Genomic DNA, 16,044 nt, shown 5'->3' with positions numbered 1-16,044 from the left:
AACCAGACACTGGAGAGACCTGTCAGGAGTAAGCATGGACCAATGGTACCAAATAGTATGGGAAACAGCCTTACTAGAAAAATTAACCAATAAACTGAAACTGACATGGGGACAAACAGAAGACACCTTTACCTCAGTACGGCTCCCCTTTATCACATACACATTCCAACAAGACAATGACAAAAATCCACCAACAGCATACAAATCAATATGGCTAACCAGATCCAAAACACCCACCCACCCCACTCACACATGAAAACTGTTATGTACTGAAGTTCTCACCCTGGGCCAGCAGGGGAATACTGTAGATAGTTTTCACTCAGGTCTGCATATGCAAATAAGGAATTGAAAGTGACGTTCAGTGATTGGATAGTTACAGAAAGTTGTTACTGTTGCTTTGTAGTTGAGCTTTATATAAGCAGGTTGGCTGAACCCTTCAGCTCAGTTCTGTTCTGGCCTGTGAATAAACAAGAGCTGTTTGAAGAATCGCTGTGTCGTCTGATATGTTCACCTGCAACTTAACAAAAACAAAGGCCACCGCAGCCAACCACAAATGAACAACCACACCCTAGGCCAACCCCAACCTCTCTCACCACCAAAGGAACACAAGGCGGTTCCCTCATTGTGCGAAGTGAGGTTACAGGGAACCAGACAGAGGGCCTTCTCAGTAGTGGCGCCTGCCCTGTGGAACGTCCTCCCTTCAGATGTGAAGGAAATAAGCAGCTATCTTCTCTTTAAAAGACATCTGAAGGCAGCCCTATTTAGGAAAGTTTTTAATATTTAATGCTGTATTGTTTTTAACACTTGATTGGAAGCCTCCCAGAGTGGCTGGGGAAACTCAGCCAGATGGGTGGGGTATAAATAACAATTTTATTATTATTATTATTATTATTATTATTATTATTATTAGTGAGTAGCAGAGAACCCGCATAAGTGACGCTGACACAAAACCCCACATATATTAAGTATAATAGAAACATCGCCACCCAACCCCCCCCCTCAACTCCCCCCCACCTCTTTCCCCCCTCTTCTTCCTAATGTCTCAACAAATGAAACTGATCTGTAAAAAATGTTACTTGGGAAAAAGAAAGAGAGAGAGAGAGAGAGACACATTGCACATACTTTTGTAAACCAATTAAAACTTTAATAAAAAACACATTGCGGGGGGGGGGGGACGGGACACAGTGCCACTTCCTCTACTTTCTGCAAGGTGTCCAAAGTACCCTGTGGACGTTTTGCACGTAACAGAAACATTTGCGGGGCGCGAGCAGAACTCCCCTTGCAGTCACCGGCAGAAAGCCTCTGACGTGCGCACGACCTCCGTGCTCTTACCGTAATTCAGTCCTAAATATAACGCTTTGCAGTTATATTCGCCGCACCATACAGACGCAGGCCATGCGGCGAGCACCTTTCAGGAATAGAACGCGGGGCTGAATGCCAGCAATCTAATGCGCTCAGTCGGTTCCTCGGGTTAATCAATAAAGGGTGAAACCTAGGGCCGTTTTCTGCGTTCCTTTTGTCTCCCCACCCTGCCCCCTCTTTCTCCCCAGGGAAAGGAGTAACACACACACACAAATTTGCCATTCCCACCATCACAGGCATCAGGGATGTGCATACAAATGTGTTTACATTTCTGAGAGTCCCTGGGGGGTTAGGGTGTCTGTTTGCCTATCACTAATAATAATAATTTATTATCTATACCCCGTCCATCTGGCTGGGTTTCCCCAGTCACTCAGGGCGGCTCGCAACAGAATATTAAAAACACGATAAAACATCAAACATTAAAAACTTCCCTAAATAGGGCTGCCTTCAGATGCCTTGTAAAAGTCAGGTAGTTGTTTATTTCCTTGACATCGGAAGGGAGGGTGTTCCACAAGGAGGGTGCCACCGCCGAGAAGGCCCTCTGCCTGGTTCTCTGTAACCTCACTTCTTGCAGTGAGGGAATCACCAGAAGGCCCTCAGAGCTGGACCTCAGTGTCTGGGCAGAACAATGGGGGTGGAGATGCTCCTTCAGGTCTACTGGACCGAGGCCGTTTAGGGCTTTAAAGGTCAGCACCAACACTTTGAATTGTGCTCAGAAACGTACTGGGAGCCAATGTAGGTCTTTCAGGACCAGTGTAATACGGTCTTGGCAGCCACTCCTAGTCACCAGTCTAGCTGCTGCATTCTGGATTAGTTGTAGTTTCTGGGTTGCCTTCAAAGGTAGGCCCATGGAAAGCGCATTGCAGTAGTCCAAGCGGGAGATAACCAGAGCATGCACCACTCTGGCGAGACGGTCTACGGGCAGGTAGGGTCTCAGCCTGCGTACCAGATGTCCCCACCATAGGTAAGGTAAAGGTAAAAGGACCCTTGGACGGTTAAGTCCAGTCAAATTTGACTGTGGAGTTCTGCGCACATCTTGCTTTCAGGCTGAGGGAGCTAACATTTGTCATGTCCGGGTCACATGGCAGGCATGAGTAAACCACTACTGGTGCAGGAGGATCGTGGCAAGTGCCAGAGCGCATGGAAATGCCATTTACCTTCCCTCCACAGTAGTACCTATTTATCTACTTGCGCTGGTATGGTTTCAAACAGCTAGGGACAGAGCAACGGGAGCTCATCACCATCACACAGATTAGAACCGCCAACCTTATGATCGGCAAGCCCGAGAGGCTCGGTGGTTTAGACCACAGCGCCACCCGCTGTCCCACATGTCTCCACCATACATTTAAAGCACATGACATCCCCCATAGCATCCTGAGAGCGTTAGGCAAGAGGGTGCTGGGAATGGTAGCTCTGAGGCGTAAGCTACAGATTTCAGGATTCTTTGGGGAGAGTCATATACGTTGAATGTGCTCTTATGGGATTTGGGACTGTGGATTGTGTCCTGAGTCGCTTCCAGTTCTTGGGGTGCTGTGCACAATGAGGGTGAGAATCCAAGAGAGCGGGTTGCTGAACTAATCAAGACCAAAAAAAAAAAAAAAAATTTGTAAGACAACGACCTTAGCTGGCCGCTTGGAGCAGCCAGCTCAAACCTCTTCACAAGTGGAGCTTCTCATGTATACTGGAGGAGAATGTGTTAACGGAAAAATCCGAGGGCTCCCTTGGACAAAAACAAAGACACCAACCAAGATTACTTGGAGCAAAACAGCAGCCTGTAGGCTTGGCCTTTATTGATCTGTTGCAACAGGGTGCTCCCCTCACCCACAGGAGAGAGGAGGGACCCAGAAAAATGGTATGCAAGGCCTTATAAAGACTTTTGAAATTGCCACCCTGTAGATCAAGACCACCCCCAGAAACATCATACATACATCACAGAAGGGGTGTAACCTAAGACCACCCCTCAGATACATCACACCTACATCACAGAAAAGGCGGTCTAAAACAGAAATTTGAATGTTGTTTATCTCCTGTCCTTGTTTATCTCCTGTCTGGCAGGTTACTTGATTGGATTGCCTGGGGAGCCTGGCCAGTCTTTTGTAATGATAAATACTTAGTTCCTGGGCCAGGTCACAGGCTCACACCCTATTCAAACACAGACATTTCCTTAAGACAGAATTTGTGAAGGAAAAGACAATGGGGAGGCTTTTCCATTTTGACCTTGCAGAGAAAACATTTGCTCAGTTTAGGAATCAAAATGGTTCCAGGTTGGCCTTCCTGTACGTGCGGTTATGAACATTACCATATATCTAAGACCATAAAATTCCTATCACAAATGAAAGCTTGATGACCAAGTTCCTCCCAAGATGAGAGGAAGTGGGCCTAGCTAAGCCTGGCAGGACAGCTCACTTTGTGGTATTAACCCTTTCATACATTAATTAGACTTAAGCATGTTGGTTACATGTGGCTGGCTTTCCCACACTTGTTTCACCAAGCCTTTTGTGTGGGCAAAAAAATTATGCCTGCCATTCCCCCCCCCCTTTAATATACTCATTTCTTGCTGCAGCCACACCATATATTTAAAGCAAAGGACCATGGGAACTGTAGTTTAAGGGAACTGTAGTGCAAGGGAATTGTTTAAGGCAATTGTAGCATGGTGCAGTGGTTATCAACAGCTGGACAAGAGCCGGGGAGACCAGAGTTCAAATCTCCACCCTGCCCAGAAGTTCCCTGGGTGACCTTGGCCCAGTCCCTGCCTCTCAGCCTAACCTACCTCACAAGGTTGTTGTGGGGTTTCAATGAGATGGGGGGTGAACCATGAAAATCACCTTGAGCTCATTGGAGTAAAAAAGATTGGGAGAAAATGCAATGCAATAAACTGAAAAATAGCTCTGAGAGGGGTAAAGGCACTGATTTTAATCAATGTAAGGTATCTGTTATGTACTGAGTTGAATAGGATCCAAAAGGCAGCAGTCTGGTTGGTCCTAGAACAATAGGGTCCAGATTGCAGCAGTCTGATTGGTCCACAGGAGCCACCCAATCCAGCTCCAGGTGGAAGTGAATCCGCAACCTGATTGGCCTACAGGTGAATCCCGGAATTAGTCAGTCACGTGGGGCCCATAATGTGTACATAATGTACATAAAGCAGACATTCTGAGGGAACTTCCATTCCTCCTCACCACTATGAGCTGAATAAAGAGCATGAAATCCACTCTTGACTCCGAGTAGATTTCAGTATCATAAGCAAATTTTGTATGGCAGTTTCCTGACATCAAGGAACAGGATTCTGTCTCTGGATACAGTTCGATGCCATTTTGAATCAAGAGGAGAGACTGAACGTTTCACAATTGCATGGATTTTAACAACCCATTCCAAGATGGCACTGATTTTACTGGTTTACTGGTTTACTGGTTTACTGGTACTTTCTGCTCTCTACTCAATATTTCTGGAAGATGTTTGCTCCCGAGGCATTTGGACACACTTTAAGATACTTTAAGATAAGACACTTTAAGATATTATAACCAAATTTTGCATGATTGTTCTCAAGATCCTGAGTCAGGTTTGGGTTTCTTTGAGTTTCTTGTCAGCACCCGGCACATACTTACCCACCACCCGCTAATAATAATAGATAAATTGATAGAGAACAATGCCTACTGGGCTGAAGAACAAATAAATTCAATTTTTGAAAAGTCATTGGGTTAATCTCCCTTTCGTTGGGGTTGGAAAATCCACTATTGAAACAAAGTTGGATTAGCAGTTGACCAGATACGGTGTTAATGAAGTCCCACACAGGACGGGATTAGCAGCAAATTGTAAACAAGTTTGCACTAAGTAGCTTATGGATCAACCTGCTCTGCTTCTAAATACTCAGTTCCCCCTTCCAAAATACACAAACGGTTGGTTTTGATTAGCGGGCTAATTCATATCTATGTACATTTTAACCATCTGCTTCACAGCCAAATGTGCCTTTCAAGCTGGCATCTTTTGACATTCAGAAGTTAACTTCTCGCTTTTAGACAGCAACGTTGTTCAGAAGCTCCTGTTTCTTTTGTAATAATAGAATTTGAGAGCTGGAAGGAACCCAAAGGTCATCTAGTCCAACCCCGCTGCAATGCAGAAATCTCAGCTAAAGCATCCATGTCACATGGCCCTGCAACCTTGGGATGTCCACCGTTACTGTTGTGACTGGGCAAGGCCTTCTCAGATTGTATTATATCTGTCTATATCTAGATATACTGTGCAGGGAAATATTTCTGTACAAAACAGCACATGAACTTCAACTATGAGCCTTAGGAGTTAATTCACAGAAACTTCTGTGGTTTTTAAAGATACCCTGGTGTCTAAATGCTCCAAAATTGCCCCAGAATCACAACCCCAGCACGTGTCATGTTTGAGGACTGGGACATTCTCAGGGAAACCAAAAAGCTTGTTTACAAAGCTATTGTACTACCAACCTTACTGTATGCTTGTGAAACATGGACCACTTATAAATGCCATCTCCAACTCCTCAAAAGATTCCATCAACGGTGTCTCCGAAAATTTTTACACATCACTTGGGAAGACAGGCGAACTAATGCCAGTGTACTGGAAGAAGCAAAGATCACCTGCGTCAAAGCAATGATTCTTCAACATCAACTTTGTTGGACTGGTCATGTTGTGCAGATGCCTGATTATCGTCTTCCAAAGCAACTACTCTACTCCAAACATAAAAATAGAAAATGTAATGGAAAAGTAAACACAGCCCAGCTTACTAGCTAACCAGGTGAAGATCATGTTAAATATAATTGGTTTAATTCACCCTGAAATGGGAACACCTGTGTCCTGGTGAAAAGCGTTAAAGATGGTCAACAAAAGAGGTTTAAAGACTCTCTGAAGGCAAATCTAAAAAACTGTAGTTTTCCTGGGCATTACTGGGATTTCAATCTGGGGGAATTTCTGAAAGGTGGTTTTTGTCCTGGATCTTAGAGAAGTCAACCGAAAATTAAGTTTTTTGGTGTTTTTGTTTTTTTAAAAAAGCTCAACTTTTGGGGTGTCCTGGCTTTTACTTTTTGAAACTCCAAATTATAAGTTTATGTTATTTCTAAGAAGATGCTCAGCCTGTGGTGGATACGCATAAGGTATGGAACTGTTTGGATGTATCCTTTACCATTTTTTTGGTTATGTTTAAAGAAAGTCCTGCAAGTAAACTTTTGAATTAAACCTTCACACACACACACACAACATATTTGCACTCAAGTTGCAATGCCAGTGCGACACAAAATCAATCTGGCAAAAGCAGCTGTGCCAAGCTTTTTTCTCCCCCATATCTACCAAGTTGGAAAAACGAAAAATAGTGTGTTAAGTTTACCACGCACCATTTCACCGCCCCCCCCCCGGTTTCCCCCTTCAACCCTATACTAAATACAACATCGTTTTACATTGAACGCAACTAAGAGACTCTAGGATCGGGGCGAGGGGGGGGGAGATTGCACGTTCTTTTGTAATTCAAGAAAATCTTGAATCAAAATTATTTCTGCGGGGGGAAAGCGTGCTTCAAATGCTTTCCACGTGCTTAAAGCGGCTCTCCTGGCTCTAGCGCGGGCGCCGTCCCCATTCTCACATTGCATCCCCCCCCCCCCCAAAAAAAAAAACCCTGCTCCCAGTGAAAAGGAAAGCAGGCGCTCTGAGCTCTTGGAACTACAACTCCCGTCATGCATTGCGCTGGAGAGAGAGCCAGAGACCAAGCGGCAACTTCCGTAAGGAGTTCCCTATCTCCGCTGGGCTGAGCTTTTGCAAACCGGCAGCCTCCATTGGCTGCCAGGCGACCCTTCTGGAAGAAGGTGGAAGACGCGGGTGCGCGTTGCATGAGTTTTTTGCATTGCATGAGTTTTTTGCATGCTTTGCAGACGATTGGTCTGCGTGCATCGGGAGATTTGGGAGCAAAGCTGGGGAAAGGGGCAGAGGAGGTGAGTTTGGGGAGGAGAAGCCCGGGGAATGCCAAGGGCTGTGCAAAAGGGGGCTGGGGCAACTCTGAGTGGGTTAGAAGGGCTGCAACTCCGTGGGGCAGCTGTCATGCGTGCAGAAGGCCCCCCGTGCAACCCCAAGCAGAGCTGGGAAAGTCTCCCTATCTGAAATCCTGGAGAATGCTGCCAGCCAGTGCAGGCACTATTGAGATGGGGGGGTTAATGGCAAGGCTCTGCCTAAGGCGTTTTGCAAAGGGCCGCATGCAACTCAGCGCCAGGGCACCTGGTCCCGGGTGCAATAGCCAGGTAGGGCGGCTGGGGGCAAACCCAGGCTGAAAGCCGTAGGGCGGCTGAGAGCGGCTGCCAGTCAGTGCAGGCACTATGGAGGTAGGTGGACCAATGGCTAATAATAATAATAATAATTTATTTATACCCTACCCATCTGGCTGGGCTTCCCAGCCACTCTGGGCAGCATCCAAAAAAATATTAAAATACTGTAATACATCAAACATTAAAAGCTTCCCTAAACAGGGCTGCCTTCAGATGTCTTCTAAAAGTCTGGTAGTTGTTGTTCTCTTTGACATCTGGTGGGAGGACGTTCCACAGGGAAGGCGCCACTACCGAGAAGGCCCTCAGTACTGGATCTCAGTGTCCGGGCAGAACGATGGGAGTGGAGACGCTCCTTCAGGTCTACTGGACCGAGGCCGCTTAGGGATTTCAAGGTCAGTGCCAACACTTTGAATTGTGCTCGGAAACATACTGGGAGCCAATGTAGGTCTTTCAAGACCGGTGTTATATGGTAGGTGGTAGGTGGTGTTATATGGTAGGTAGGTGGACCAATGGTCTGGCTTTGTATAAGGCAGTTTGCTAGGCCTCCTAAAGAGCATTTTGGGGAGAGGGGAGGTTCGGAATAATGGATTTGAAAGCCTGCAGCAGAAATCTGGAGGGGTTAGTGGTGGGGGAAAAGGAATTTTCCATGCTTAGGAGGGGCCAACATGGCGCCGAGGTAAGACGCGCTTACCGGTGCTCTTCGGACTTCTTTTAATCTTCTTTTAATCTTGTATATTTTATCTTAACTGACCCAGTCAGTTTTTGAAGTATTTTATAATTGCTGCAGCCGCATGCTATGGAAACTCTCTGAGAGATTTGGCCCTGCTCCAGACTGCTGCAGCCTGCTCTTTGTTTCTCTCTTATCAGCGAGCCGGCCTCAGCTGCTAAAAGAGTTGAGACATTATTTTAATTTATTTTAATCCTTCCCTATCCAGCCCCAGCAAAGCCCTTCTTGTTATCTAAATGTCCGGAGGGTTTACTCCCCACGCCGTCACTCTCCTCAAGTCTGTCCGATAATAAGGAAAACGGGTGACAGCTAATTTATTGCCAACTCCGTGTTATGCTCTGAACTATAAGCTATCAAATTACAAACAGCCACCCCAAATCTTGCCTCAATTTGGACTTCAGTCTACAGCTGGGTGGAGTTTTTGACTTCCTAAGAGACATAGTTTCTGAAACAGGAAGAATAACCCCTGACTGGTAACAAAGATTTACAAATGGTACTTACTAGGAAGAAACGTAAGGACCTGGGGATAGCGACAAGTCCATTGTTCCAGGAGTGTTATGAGAAACAGAGTAAAATCACGCAATACTTTTCACATACAAGGGACAACGAGAATGGAAATGGAAACGAGCAAAAGATGGCTGAGATGATTGAGTCGAAGCAGGATGAGGCCCTTCTTTTTTCCTCTGCTGCTCAAGATCACTCAACCTTCTCTAGAGGAATACAGGACTCGGAGAATAACAACCAAAATAGAAATACAATGAGCCTGGCCCATGAAATAGTCTTGGCTGAGATATTATCCTCAGAGTTACAGGAAGAAACCCGAAACTCCCAGAAAACCCAGACTTCATCTATGGGCTCCCAGACGGAAAACAATGACTGCTATCCTCAGGACTGGCTGCTCTCTATAAATCTCGATCTGGCAGCTATGAAAAAATATTTAACAATAACAAATGGGCTGCTCCTGACACTAGTGGAAAATTATTCCCTCCAAGCTAAAGGCTCAGAATCTCATGGTGTTGACCCACCAACCATCCCTCAAGAGTCAGAATATACAAAGCAACCAGCAACCAGCAAGTGCACACAAGGATCATCAGTGGAAAATCATTTATACCAAGGAAAGGACATAGGGTTGTATGTCTCTGTCCCCAAAACTGAATCTCCTACCCAAGTAAATCAAAAGAAGCGAGGTATCAGTAAGAGATCCCATAAGAAGAAAGCTGAAACTAAAAAGAAAAGTAAGAACATAAAAACTACAAGGAAATCTGTCATAAACCGACGTGCATGTAAAGTATGTTGGAAAAGACTATATAAGCTGATTCCAACAAAATCAAAAACAAACTCTAACAAACCTGCTACACACGGCAGCAGAGAGAACAACAGTGTGGATCCAGGAAAAAAGATCCAGCTGAAGTCCTTGAAAGAAACACCATTGCTGCCCAACAAAATAAGTGAGGTAACGGAATCACTACCCGGGTGCTCTATGCTGAAACCTCAAGGACCCATAAATATTAAAGAAGACCCACCCCATACCATTAATTATGGCAGATCTCAAGATGAGCCAGTAGCAGGGCAAGATCTGTCCCAGGATAAAGGATGGAAACTGATACTGGCAGATAGGAAGTTGGCTTTTCTAAACTACCCGAAGCCAAAGGGCTTCCTCACACAGAAAGAACGCTCGGTGCATTTTGTGAATACTTTAGATGATATGCTGCCAGGGAAAATAAAATTAAATGACATTATCTCAGTAGATTTCATATTCTACAATGGATACTCCCTGCGAGTGATTGCCTCCTTCAAAGATCAAAACTTGGCTAAATATATATATAGATTAAGACATTTGCTGTTAAAGAAAAGGATAACGGTAACAAGATATTTTGAAAACAGCACATGTTTGAATTTGTTTTCTGATGATCTTACGACAGCTGAGATAAGATTTACTTGTAAAGCAAAGGAGGAGAGAGGACACTCAAAAGACAAACTGGAACATACTGAGCAAGGGTCCCTGAAACTAAGACAGGAGATGAGACTGCCTAATGAGGGGACTGATAACTTTTATCCAGAAGAAAAGGCATTAATAAATCAGTTTGGATTGTTGCCTTTCCTTGCCCAATCTGAGATCTTGGGAAGATTGGAGACCCTTAGAAATAAGCTAACAGAGATGAATGTTCAGGAAAAAGTAAGAGAGAAAGACCCGGCAACGGACCAATTAAAGAAAGAGAACCTCCTTGAAAAAGCCAAGACAGACCCCATGAAAGATTACTCCTATAATACCTCTGCAACTGCAGAGATAAACCTGTTAACAATAGATCTAACACAGAGCGCAAGGGACAACAACAAACTACCATCTAAGAAGGAAACCATCCCCATGGCAACCATGAAAGACTACCCTTACAATATCTCTGCAGCTGCAGAGATAAATCTGACAGCAACAGATCTAACACAGTGCGTAAGGGACAGCAACAAACTACCATCTAAGAAGGAAACCATCCCTATGACAACTACAACGCGCTCTTGGACTAGCATGAGATACCTGGATGAGGATGAACTTGGTATCAGACAAATAGAACACCCTAAGGTAGATTCGCCAAAAAAAGGAGTACTGATCACTAATGTTAGCACGCTGCACCCTTCAATCGATTCCATTGAGTATCTGGGTGATAATACATCTATGGACATTGCCAAAATGAACAAAATTCAACCAATAAATAAAAAGATAGGCCCTAAAAACCTTTTAAAGGCAAATTGACTAAGATCAACTTTTGGCAAGACAACGTGCAACCTTGCCCTGCTAACTTGGAATATTGCAGGTTGGCAAAAGAGGACTTCTGACCAATCCTTTGCTAAATATATTCAGAGACATGACATTGTGTTTCTCCAGGAGACCTGGAGCACAAGTGAAGTGGAGTTAAATGGCTTTTCTGCGTTCTCCCTCCCAGGTCTCTTAAGTACTAGAGGGGGGCGAGTTAAAGGTGGGTTAGTTACTTTAATCTCAACAAGGCTAAGGGCCATATTTAAAAAACTAGACCCACTAGCCCATCTGGCCACAGCTGTGCAAGTACAGTGGAGAACCCACAGCTTGCTGCTGATTAACGTATACCTACCCCCACAAAGAGAGAAAAGATTGATAAGAAATACCTGGGCTCAGTTAGAACAGTATCTTGACAAACTATCAAATCAATTTCCTGATGCCTCTGTAGTGGTGGCAGGCGACCTAAATGCCAGAACTGGACAATCTGATGAGGCCTTGTATGCCCATTTCCATGAAACAGCCCCCATTATAGAGGAAGCCTACTCAATACCAGCTAGAACCTCAAAGGATAAAGGCTGCAATTATGCCGGCTTATGCCTATTACACTTGGTCAACAAGTTGGACTTGGTTATACTGAATGGCCGTACTGAGGGGGAGAAGGTCGGAGAATTTACATTTATATCTAATAATGGCGCCTCCACAATTGATTATATAATCGTGTCGTATGATCTTCAAAACAAAGTTTTGGAATGCAAAGTGGAGGAGCGCTTAGACAGTGACCATCTGCCATTAAGTGCACTCGTAGTTGCGGGAAAGGATTTATCCTGCGCTGAGAAAATCGAACATTCGAGCCCTACAGCTTTGGAGCTCAGATATTCTCGTATCAGATGGACAGATGAACTGCATAAGGAAATTTCAAGTAGGCTGTGTTCAAAGGAATTCCTCATTAAGAGAGATAACCTTATAACTTCCTCAAGCCATGAATTAAAAATAAATTTATTTCAGGAGTTAATTTCACTCCTTCAAGATTCCCTGAAGGAAAAAAGGAACAGGTCAAGTAGGCAATCCTCAGTATATAAAAACTCCAAACCCTGGTTTGATCAAGAATGTCAGGACATGAAGCTAAACTTACTGAAAAAATACAAGAATTATAGATCTGCCAACCTACCCCAACTCCCCACGGTCTGGTTTGAAGATAAACGAAATTATAAAATCCTGATCAAAAACAAAAAACTCCTGGCACAGAAAAGAGAATGGAAATGCCTAATAGATGCATCCAGAGAGAGAGACTCGGCCACCTTCTGGAGAATGGTAGCAAATGGAGTGCGATCTACCTCCTCAGAAGTGGAGTATACTATACCTGCAGGGACATGGGAGGCATTTTTCCAATCTTCATATTCAGCTCTGCCTTTGACACAGCCACTAACACAGTGTGAGGCAGGTGACGAGTGGCCTCCGGTGTCGGTTGCGGAGGTCAGGAGGCTTATTCAGGCACTCAAACACAGAAAAGCCCCGGGAGCAGATAATATCTCTCCTGAGCTTCTTAAAGCCAATGTTGACTGGTGGGCCCCAGTCCTTGCCAGCCTATTCACCAGCATAGATCAAACAGCAATAATACCAGAGGACTGGGGATTGGCAATCATCGTTCCCATATTCAAGAAAGGCTGTAAACTTGATCCAGCCAATTACAGACCAATCAGTCTCTTAAGCATCATCAGCAAACTCTATGCAACTCACTTACGTGGAAAGTTTGCGGACTGGCTGGAACGGGAGCACATCCTTAAGGAAGCCCAGGCTGGTTTCAGGGCACATAGATCAACTCTAGACCAAGGACTGGTATTGCAACATCTAGTGGAGAAATACACCTCAAAGAAAGGAGGCTCCCTCTATGTAGCCTTTATAGACTTCAAATCAGCTTTCGATTTGATACCCCGGCACAGACTTTGGGAAAAATTAAATGCCACAAACATCGACAGACGTCTTTTGCTTCTCATCCGTAGATTACATGAAAATACTCGGATCCGTGTTAGATGCGACCGTTATGGGAACCTATCAAAGGAAATCCAAAGTTTCCATGGTGTCAAGCAAGGCTGTGTTCTTGCCCCTATTCTATTTAATTTCTATATAAACTCCTTAGTCGGAAAGATGGAGGAAGCAAGTACTCACCCCCCAAACCTAAATAATATACCAATTCCAGTCCTTTTGTACGCAGATGATGCGGCACTTATTTCCTTCTCTTGTGTGGGCCTAAGAAAACTTTTACGAGCTCTTACAGAGTATTGCGAAGCCGAAGACCTAATAATAAATTACACTAAATCAAAAATTATGGTGTTCTCCAAGAGAAAACTCCGACATAAATGGAAAATTAATAACCAACCTATTGAGCAAGTAACATCTTTTAGATACCTTGGAATAATCTTTGATGAGAAGGGATCTTGGTGCCATCAGATTAAGAATTCCATTGCAAATGCGCAAAGATCTTCTAGAGCTATCATAAGATTCTTCTACAGAAAAGGAGGTCAATATGTTCCTGCTGCCTCCCAGGTCTTTGTCGCAAAAATACTTCCACAACTGATGTATGGCACCCAGATATTCAATTGTCAAAAACTTAAGTCCCTGGAATCTGTACAAACTAAATTTTACCGCTCCCTACTAGGGCTACCTACCTGCGTTTCCAACGCAGCCATTAGGCTGGAGGTAGGTCAACTCTCTATAAATGCCAGGATATGGATCTTGAAGATTCACCTCTGGCTAAAACTTATATTTTTCCCAGTGGGAGTGGCTCCATTGACTCTATTAGACCCGTTCCAGTCTAAATGGAGAGTGTCGCTTTATGAAAAATTGAAGGGCCTGGGGCTTTCCTCACAAGAACTTATAGCCTCAGGTTTTGAAAAGGCTAAAAGGATGGTGAGCCAGCGAATAGGAGATGCAGAGCTTCAGGATCATATGAGCAAGATAGATAAATATCCAGCCATCCAAGATTATGGAAAAGGGTTTAATCTAACACCATATTTGCTGGATCTACAAATCGCAAAATACAGGCGGGCGTTTACCCTTACCAGATTTGATGTACTGCCATCTGCCTTACTAAAGGGCAGATACGAGGGCAAACCCTATGCTGAACGAGTTTGCCCATGTGGTCTGAAAGAGGTGGAAACGGCTTTACATGTGTTGCTACACTGCGACCTTTACGGGGATATTAGGTCACTGTTTATCTCCCCCATCGTTCAGAAATTTCCAGGTCGATCTGAACTTCAGCGGCTGAAAATCCTACTAGGAGATAAAAACCCAGAAGTAACACTGAAAGTGGCCAAATTTTCTGCGGCTGCGATCAAGCGGAGGGCATTAGCTGTAAAAAAGTAAAAGACTTGACCCCTGGACAAGCCCCCTTATCTTTTAAGCCTATACATATATTGCAGTGCATAAATGTGCATATATGTGTGTGTGTGTGTGTGTGTGCATATGTGTTGCTTTTTATGTATAATTTTACAATTTTTTTTTTTTTTTTTTTTTTTTTTTTTTTTTTTTAAATTGACACCATTACTCCCTTTGTAAACTATTGTTGTTCCATGTTTCTCTGGTCTATGACCGTAATAAACTCATTTCCATTTCCATGCTTACAAATGTGAAAGATCAGAAAAGAGAAAGGCTTCTTTGTGTTGGTGAGGAGATGAGCTTGTTGGCCTCAAATTCGACCCGATATAAATGAGATTACCCGGCCAAGGCAAGCTCGCACCTCTCACTGCCCGCATGCATGCTTATGGCACATATGGAAGAGGCTGAATTATAATTATATTTTGGGAATGATCCATGTTATTATGCAGCTGCCTAGTGCTGTACTTCCGGGATGTTTGCAATATTCTAAGGGGTGTTCTGGCTTTAAGCAATTTTGCTTGTGTGCACAATAGCCAGGAACGTAACCCATGCGTAAGACAAGATCTACCTAGATATAAACACACCACTCAGGGTAGCTTGCAGCATTTATATATACATATACATAGGGACGCAGGTGGCGCTGTGGGTTAAACCTCAGCGCCTAGGAGTTGCCGATCGTCAGGTCGGCGGTTCGAATCCCCGCGGCGGGGTGCGCTCCCGTTGCTCGGTCCCAGCGCCTGCCAACCTAGCAGTTCGAAAGCACCCCCGGGTGCAAGTAGATAAATAGGGACCGCTTACTAGCGGGAAGGTAAACGACGTTTCCGTGTGCAGCGCTGGCTCGCCAGATGCAGCTTGTCACGCTGGCCACGTGACCCAGACGTGTCTGCGGACAGCGCTGGCCCCCGGCCTCTAGAGTGAGATGGGCGCACAACTCTAGAGTCGGACACGACTGGCCCGTACGGGCAGGGGTACCTTTACCTTTATACATATACATATATATAATTGCAAGAGGCAGGAGTTAAAATCACAAAAATCACTTTATTAAGGTCTGCATGAATTAAAGGGTCTTTGTTTTTTCTTTTCTTTTTTGTTATATGCTTTGATTTAAAACTTTATAACAAAAATGTACAATAGATGTTATATGCAAAATAAAAAATAAACAATTATTCGTACTTGCTTTGTATATCCATTTCTAATTAAATTTTGCGAGACTTCCGATCTCCCCCTTGCGTTCCCAAATTGAATTCCCTAAACACGTGCTTAAACTCTACTTTCTCAGTACAGTGGACGCTCAGGTTGCGAACGTGATCCATGCGGGAAGCACGTTCGCAACCCGCAGCGTTCTCAACCCGCAGTGCCGTGTGTGCGCCCACACAATTTGGCATTTCTGCACATGCACAAAGTGCGATTTAGCGCTTATGTGCAAGCGCCGAAACCCAGAAGTAACCAGTTCTGGTACTTCCGGGTTTGGCGCAGTGCATAACCCAAAGTCGCACAACCTGAAGCTTTTGTAACCCGAGGTATGACTGTATCACTTAACTTGCTATCCATTTTATTTAATA

At 44.4% G+C, this 16,044-nt stretch overlaps 1 protein-coding gene across 1 annotated transcript in view; it reads left to right on the top strand.

Moving 5' to 3' along the window:
• The first annotated feature begins 7,213 nt into the window (after nt 1–7,213).
• NARS2 (asparaginyl-tRNA synthetase 2, mitochondrial) overlaps nt 7,214–16,044 on the top strand; it is a 44,964-nt gene continuing 36,133 nt past the window's right edge. The window contains exon 1 of the mRNA XM_079973902.1: nt 7,214–7,304. The gene's annotated coding sequence lies outside the window, so the exon portion shown is untranslated. The remainder of the gene's footprint in view (nt 7,305–16,044) is intronic.

This window comes from Podarcis cretensis (assembly GCF_951804945.1).
Source record: "Podarcis cretensis genome assembly, chromosome: 4".
NCBI lineage: Eukaryota > Metazoa > Chordata > Lepidosauria > Squamata > Lacertidae > Podarcis > Podarcis cretensis.
This window is presented reverse-complemented; position numbering and strand designations above follow the sequence as displayed.